Here is a 7,678-nt window from a genome sequence, read left to right on the forward strand (position 1 = left end):
CCGTTGTCACGATTGTAAAATGAAACTTGATCGACAACGGGCCGGTTTGTGCCGAAAAATAGCTGCCCCGCGTGAAATGTCCCCCCTGAGTGGAGCGCTTTTTTATAACGTTTTATTGACGTGAAAACATCAAATGTTTTCATGGACGTATTACAGTAATGGATTTACGACTGTAAAATCAGTTTTAAATAATTAAATTACATTCCTGTATTTTAGTAACAAATCGTGGACTGGGCCACATAACCATCTTTGAACAGAAATGTATTAGTCTACAGGTTTTCACAACCATATCCCAATGACAATCACACAGGTATGACATTTATTAGTTCAAGCAGAGTAAAATAATACATATTCACGGTACAAGAAAGTTGTTTCCGTGTGAGCGCTCCAGTCAGAGGGGACATTTCACGCAGGGCGGCTATTTTTCGGCACAACACCTGGCGTTGCGCTCACCTTCTTGCTGCGCAACCGTGGCGACGAGCTTCGTAGTCTCCGTCTGATGATGTCTGCGATCGTGTTGGCATCATATTGATGTTTTCGCCGCTGTCTGACGGCTGTCGACACAAACGCATCATGGACCGAGTTAAACAAACCGTGCTGCTTTAGAGATTTGCCCTTTTCAAAAATGGGCACACAGCAACTACTAAAATGACCGTTTATCTCCTCTGTTACTGCAACCAACCGCCACACATGCCTTCACCATTTTGATTAATCAATTTTAACGATTGTCAGGAAGGTTTTTGGGTTCGTTTACTAGGCGGTGATTCCTTAGACAGGCAGAAAAACACGCAGTAATAGGAGGAATGTATGTAGCGGTAATAAGTAAACACGATGAGCTGACGGACAACATGGCGGCACCAGTCAGGGGGGCGGATTTGTGACGTCACTTGATTGGGGTATATAGGAACATTATTTCAACATCAACTGAGGACACATTTATGAATACAAAATATTTCTCCCAACAATCACAAATAATGCATGAGAAGCGAGAAGAAAGAAACAATGAGGACAAATGTTCGCAATTTGAGGTATTTTGAGAGTAATGACAGTGAATCTCGTGCCTTTTTTTAACCACCTCAACAAATATATCTATACTGACTTAAAGCAACACTAAGTAACTTTTCAACCTTTATAAAATATTTGCATAACAATTGTGATGATATGTCGACTGACAACTAGTTAAATGACACCTCTTTAATATCCTAAGGTGGTCTGTATCGCTTTCATCGGCACTAATTAACATTGAGGAGGGTGGCAAGATCCCTGCCACACAAAAAAAAAAACTACAAATGTGCTGACTGCTTTACGACATACGTCACTTCCCCCGTTCCCCATTCATTATTAAGATGGAAGTCGATGCGTACGCTTTCGCGCATATTCTGCAAAGATGCCAGAGCAACAAGAGACAAACAGTTTTGTCTAAGGAGGGAAAAAAAAGGAAGGCTACCAGGATATACAGTGTTTGAGGGCATCACGCCCTCAACCGAACTCTTCAGCGCTGACGAGTTTGGGTGGGATGGGAGGTTAGCCACATTTAAAGTGCATGTGACACGAAAAAGCATGTTTATTTCATAATACACGCGGTATTTTATGCTCCTGAATGATATGGACCGTTTGGATGTGTGTGGAAGCAATCCCTATATTTATTTAGTTTTTTTAATCCCGCGCAATGAAAATGAGTGACTTCCGGCTTCGGTCTTGCATTGAGGAGGAGCGCGCTGTGACGTGTACAGTAGAAGACGTCCTCTTCACTATACAGCATACTGTTGTGTATGAGGACGAAGGATTCAGCTGATTTTGTGGATTAATACGTTTATTTTTCGCATCACACCAGCCAAACGGCTGCAGAAAAATCATTCTGTATGAGGGAGAGGCGTATGCGCCTTTTTGGAGTTTCAAAAGGTTCCCATTCACCGTGGATATTTACTGTGGGACCATTGGACTTACGAGGAAGTGAGTAAACATCTTGTTTTGTATTATGTCAAATACGAATACAGCGATTACAAAGTAAACACTACAAACTTTCTTTAAATAAAGGACTACTTACGTTTGATCATTGATAGGCATGTAAAAAGCTCTACTCATGCACATTAGCAGCACGTTAGCTGCACAACAACTGCAGCCACCCTCCTCCGGGGAACGAACTGTAAATTGCTCTCTGCCGGGCGGTTTGCCGATCCGCAAAGGCAATCGACAACCCAGTCGTCATGTCAATAAATCCAGGCTCGTTATGTGTGATTTTCCGCTTCGAAGACTTTGAAACATCACTCGGTTCGGGTTAGCATGTCGGCCAGCTGTCACGCCTTTTGGTTTGTTTACATTCTCCGAAGCCCGGGAAGGGAAATGACATATGTCCGATTTAGGTGTCATAAAATATCGTTCGGGAGGTGCGACAGTAAAGGTGAAGTCGACAGTTTTGACCATTATGGAGTCATTTTGCCATGTCGTCCTGAATAAATGCATTTTTATTATTTCATATTCCATTTAGCACAAGACTGTTATTTGTCATGACCATGCCATTTATTTAGCAATTGGGGAAAATACTTGGATAAAAAGAATATCCTGTAAAAATATTGAAGTAAAGAGACAGAAACAATGACATTTTGCAGCTCTCTTCGTCGTGTTTTCCTCATTGTGAATAGTTCCCCCTCAACAGGCTGACTGGTCCTTCTCAAGCCATTTATTTACTGTAGCTATTGGGGAAAAATACTTGAATAAAAAGAATATCCTGTAAAAATATTGGAGTAGAGAGACTGAAACAATGACATTTTGCGGCTCTCTTAGTCGCGTTTTCCTCGCTCTGAATAATTCCCCCTCAATGGGCTGAATAGTAAAACCGATGAGCCCAGTCTACCGCTGACGTCATCCACCTGTTGGGGACGCTAAAGCCCTATAATGGTAGGCGTGGCTAACCGGCAGATTAAAAAACTAATTTCTCGTCATCTGCGCTTTGCTAAATTGTTGTATATAGTCGAATCGTCTCAAAATATGGTTCTAATTCACATAATAATGCCATTTAAGACTTTTTTTCTCCTGTCGAATGCTCTTTAAGCCACAGGTTGCTAATTGTCATATGCTATTGTTTAGCCACAACTGGATTAATTACCTCATTACTGTTCATCCTTCACACAGCCGCTGGAAACAGAAATGTTTAATCCATCTGCAGGCGACCGGGAGATTGATTTTTTTCATTGATTGATGATTTTATGACACTGCAGTCGTGCGCTGGTCCTCCTGGTCTTCCTTAAGGTAAAACACTACTGCTTTTGTCCACCGGCATTGCTAAAAACGACCAAAACCGAAACGTTACATAGAGTTGCTTTAAATTGTTACATCAAAAATTTTACCTAAAATCAGTTCAGGGGTTGGCTGGATCATGGTGTTTGGCTAGGTGTGCTAGCATTTGGTAGCGTCACTTTCACAGTCACTAAGGCTAAGTTCATACTGCAGGCCTTAATGCACAAATCCAATTTTTTCGGGTTTTTCCAACTCGAGTGAGGCATTAACTTGACGGTCTGAACGGGACAAGTCGCATAGAAGTGGACCATTTCAAATACGATCTGGGACGCCTTCGTATGTGGTTTAAAAACCATCTGGGCCACATTTTTACAGAATGTGGCGGCGGTCTGAACTGTCAAGTCTCCCAAATCATAATTCATGCAGCAATTACGTCAGCAAAGGGCGAGAGCAGCGCAGCATGCAAGACTGGAGCGATGTAGCTATTCAATAGCGATAGCGCCTAGCTTGAACTCGGCTTTTACTACGTAGGAGGCTGGTTTGACCTCAATCATAAAAAAATACAATGCAGAAAAGGGTAAACCTGATAATGCTCAGTTTCTCTGTGCACCAAATGAGCAACATTTCAGTATTGCTTACATGGCTGGGTCGGGGCAAACTGACGCACACACATGAGCCCTATGTGTCATGCATGCACAGTGCGTAGTTATTTTGCTTTTGATGCTTTTGCGCATGCGGGTCAGTTTGCTCAGCGCATGTCGGACAGCGAATTAGTGCGCATGCGTAATACTTGAATGGGCTCAATGGACAAAGGCAGTCTGAACGGGCACACTAAAAAAAACAGATATGACAAAAATTGGAATTGGAAGACCTGCAGTATGAACCTAGCCTTAGAGAAGTTGGGAACCGGTTGGATAGGAATGAAAGGCCTTTACCTCAACCTGAGCGATGATTTCAGCAGCAGTGTGTTTTTGATTAGATGCTTTCTGGAAGTTTTCCTGACCGAGGTAACAGTTTATCGACGCGACCAAAAGCTAACGACCAGACGCTACCAAACGCTAACAACCAGACGCTGCCAAATTCTAATGAGCAGACACCACGATCCAGCCAATCACTTAACTGACTCCGCCTTATGTATTTGACTGACAGAAGACAATTCATTGTGCTGAAAAACATTATGAAATAAAAAGGCCATTGTGGAAAAAGACATTATGAAAAAAAATTCTTGTGTAGCACGCTTTTTATCTTCTAAAATCTCATTGTGTTGACAAACGACATGAAATAAAAAGGCTGTTGTGGAAAAAGGCATTATTAGGTTAAAAAACAATACTTTGTGAAAAATGCTTTTTATCTTGTAAATTATTTTTCATAATAACATTACCTTATTTACAATTTAATGGCCGTATTTCATAATTTGTCTTTTATTCATCAAAATTGTATTTATTTCAAAATGTTGTTTATATTTATTTCACTTTTACCCTTTTGGGGTTTCATACCTTGTTAGGGAACAGCAAGCTGTGTAAAAACCACTGAAACCTTCAACAGTTGAAAATGGTTGTTCACTCCTGAAAATATGACAGCGCGTGATTGGTTCATTCTGAAATTTCGCTTCATTGGTGAATATCCCAAACTTTTAGAATTTAGTAGGAAGTTGTTTAAAAATAACATATTAAAATAGTCATTTTGTCATGGAATCCCACTTGCCAAACTTTTTTTTTTCTCCATAAAAGAAGCAAATGGACATACATAGACAAATAACCACTCACCTTTCTAATTTATTTTCCTCATTTGATGATTTGCAATTGTTGAATTGGACTTTTACTGTTTGGTGTCCTCGACTGAAATGCTGCTTGATCAAGCTACAGTTGTATGACACTGTGATATGAGTCATCATAATTCATGCATCCAAAAATACCAGTGTGTCAGTCAACAATACAAAATTTAAAAACTCACAGAAAATTAATGTTGTGCAACATCTACGCAGTTTTGAAATTTCCAAAACCAATCTTGTCAAATTTCCACAATCATATGTCATTATTTAGGGTTGTTTTAAGCAGCCAGTGATTGTAAAATGTCTAAACACACCTGTGAAATGAGAAATAACCACATTTTATTAGTTGATGTTGTCTACTTACCTGTCTTTAAAAGATTCAAGAAATTGTATTGTGTTGTAAAGAAAAAGTTTTGAAAGAATTTTGTCTCATTTTTATTGTACAAAACTCCTGGTATTTGAACTGGAATGTGTTGACTATTTATATTCACTGTAAATGGCCAGCACCAGCCGCTCAGGCACAACACAAGGAGGAGCAGGAAAGATGTTCCCTAACCAACCAATTTGTTTTACACTTTGTGACAGCCAGGTGATTAAAGACGATGTATGTAGGGCTTTCTCTGGACACTGTCACCCAATTTCCTGCTGCAAGGCATGGAAATATAACCCAGAATTCACCAGATCTAGTACAATAGTACAGTTTTTTTATGCTAATTAACTCATTCACATCCATTGATGGCAATAAATATCCTGTCCATTTTCGCGGCGTGGTGCCAGCTCTCCTAGTTGATATACTTGTATATCTATATGTCTATGCATGTAATTTTTAACCTAGGAGCGAGACACATTAACTAATTCACTAACAAATAAAAATGGTGTATATTCCACATTTTCAAGATGGTTCACTCATATTTCAAGGCACCATCGTTCTGCATGTATTGTATATATTATGTACTATACAATGCCAGACACACAGTACGTTGCATGGATCCATACAGCCCTTAGGCACTCCCTTACAATAGGATCCCTGGGGGAGAGTTGACAGCTTCTGGCTTTTTGATATATTACTTTCTCACTGTCCTAATGAGTGGTTTGTCCAGAGTTCAACATGAGGCATACTATACTGTTCAGACAGTAGGGCTATTGGACTCATGCTGCGGGATTAATATTCTCATCTCACATCCTCTACCTGATTCTTTTCTTCCATGTTATGAAAGGCTGTGAAATCATCAATGATCCAGTGCTGCAGTGCTGCCTCATAAAAGTCATGTTGCTGTTGAAGGGAAAAGGTACCGTCATCGCACACACCATATAATTGTTTGCATTAGTCTAACACATTCATCTAACTATTGTTTAAGCAGACTCCACTACATGCCCTTTGACACAGTAAAGTGAATCACCTTATCCGGGCTAATGAGGGGGAGATGAGAAAAATGGTACAGTTTCTCGTAGGCACCGACTAACTGTTTGCATTACTCTAACACACGTCATATAATTAATCAGGAAATAGTATCATTTTCATATCTATGATAGGACTGCACTACTAATATAAAATAAATAGCACACCATAGTTTAATGAGAAGAAATAGAAGAGATACACAATGCCGTCTTATTACAGAAGCCGTGCGTCACGAACAAGATTGACACACCAACTCTTGCAATCAACTCTCCCAGCAAACTCCAAGGACAAAGCGCTTTGTCCTAAAACAAGCAGAGACTGCCCGGACAACAAAGTTGATAGCGGGTGTCCCATCCGCGCACGAACCTAAGCCGCCCAAAACCGGCCACAGAGGGGAAGACCCAAAAGCAACGCCCAGACACACCTTTGGACACACCTTCGACACGGCCCGCTTCACCAAGGACTTTAAAAAGACTGGACACTGAGATAACAGATTTTGCTGCTCGGAAACATGTAGCCTTGTTTTGGATCCAGAACTGTTCCTCCGTCGTCTATTTTTGCCTTGTTTTTGACAATTGTCGACGAATAAATTGTCAACCTGCTTTCGGCGAGTCTTTTTCAAACTTTTGGAACATGGAGTCAGTACAAAGGATTAATATCGGAGGTGGACGCGCGAAGTTCTGCCTTCCCGGTTGGCGCGAGCGGGGGCAGCATCGGCAGAGCGGCACTTTGTTCGGCTGTCACTGTTTCCGTGGGCCTTGGCCGTGGGGGCGAATTTCAACATCTGAAAATGTCATCTTTCCTAATCCATCAACAGACAGCATATGAGTACATCATTACATGTGTGGCTTCTTTATATTATCAGGGTGGGGGTGGGGGGTTGTGTGTGTGGGTGTGTGTACTTGATACTATCATGTGACAATGGGTAAGGTAAATAATTTTATGAAATCCAGCAAAAAAAATGTCCTTGTTGAAAGTTCAATGGTAATGGAAAACGACATTAAAATAGACCAAAAATGCTTATGTAAATTCAAGAGGCACCAGGCTACTTCCTGTTTGGTCGCTTAGGAACTAGTGCTAAATATGGGCAAGCAACAAACCAAGAGTGGTGTGAGTGCCTTAATCCATTCATAAATCCATTTTTTTATTTGGATGTTTTTTTTGCTGAGCTTTTTTCAAGGGGCAGAAAAAGATCACTCATTGTGTGTGGTTTTGTGTTGGCAGCACACGTGTGGGTGTGCACACAAGTCTTGTATGTGTAAATATAGTAG

General features: G+C 40.7%; 1 long non-coding RNA gene across 1 annotated transcript in view; it reads left to right on the forward strand.

Annotated features, from left to right (window-relative positions):
- Positions 1-7,346, forward strand: part of LOC130927164 (uncharacterized) — a 12,662-nt gene extending 5,316 nt beyond the window's left edge. Inside the window, exons 3-4 of the long non-coding RNA XR_009066364.1 lie at positions 6,226-6,297; positions 6,627-7,346. This is a non-coding gene — a long non-coding RNA (uncharacterized LOC130927164). The remainder of the gene's footprint in view (positions 1-6,225; positions 6,298-6,626) is intronic.
- Positions 7,347-7,678: the final 332 nt, after the last annotated feature.

This window comes from Corythoichthys intestinalis, chromosome 1, assembly GCF_030265065.1.
Source record: "Corythoichthys intestinalis isolate RoL2023-P3 chromosome 1, ASM3026506v1, whole genome shotgun sequence".
Classification (NCBI taxonomy): Eukaryota; Metazoa; Chordata; class Actinopteri; order Syngnathiformes; family Syngnathidae; genus Corythoichthys; species Corythoichthys intestinalis.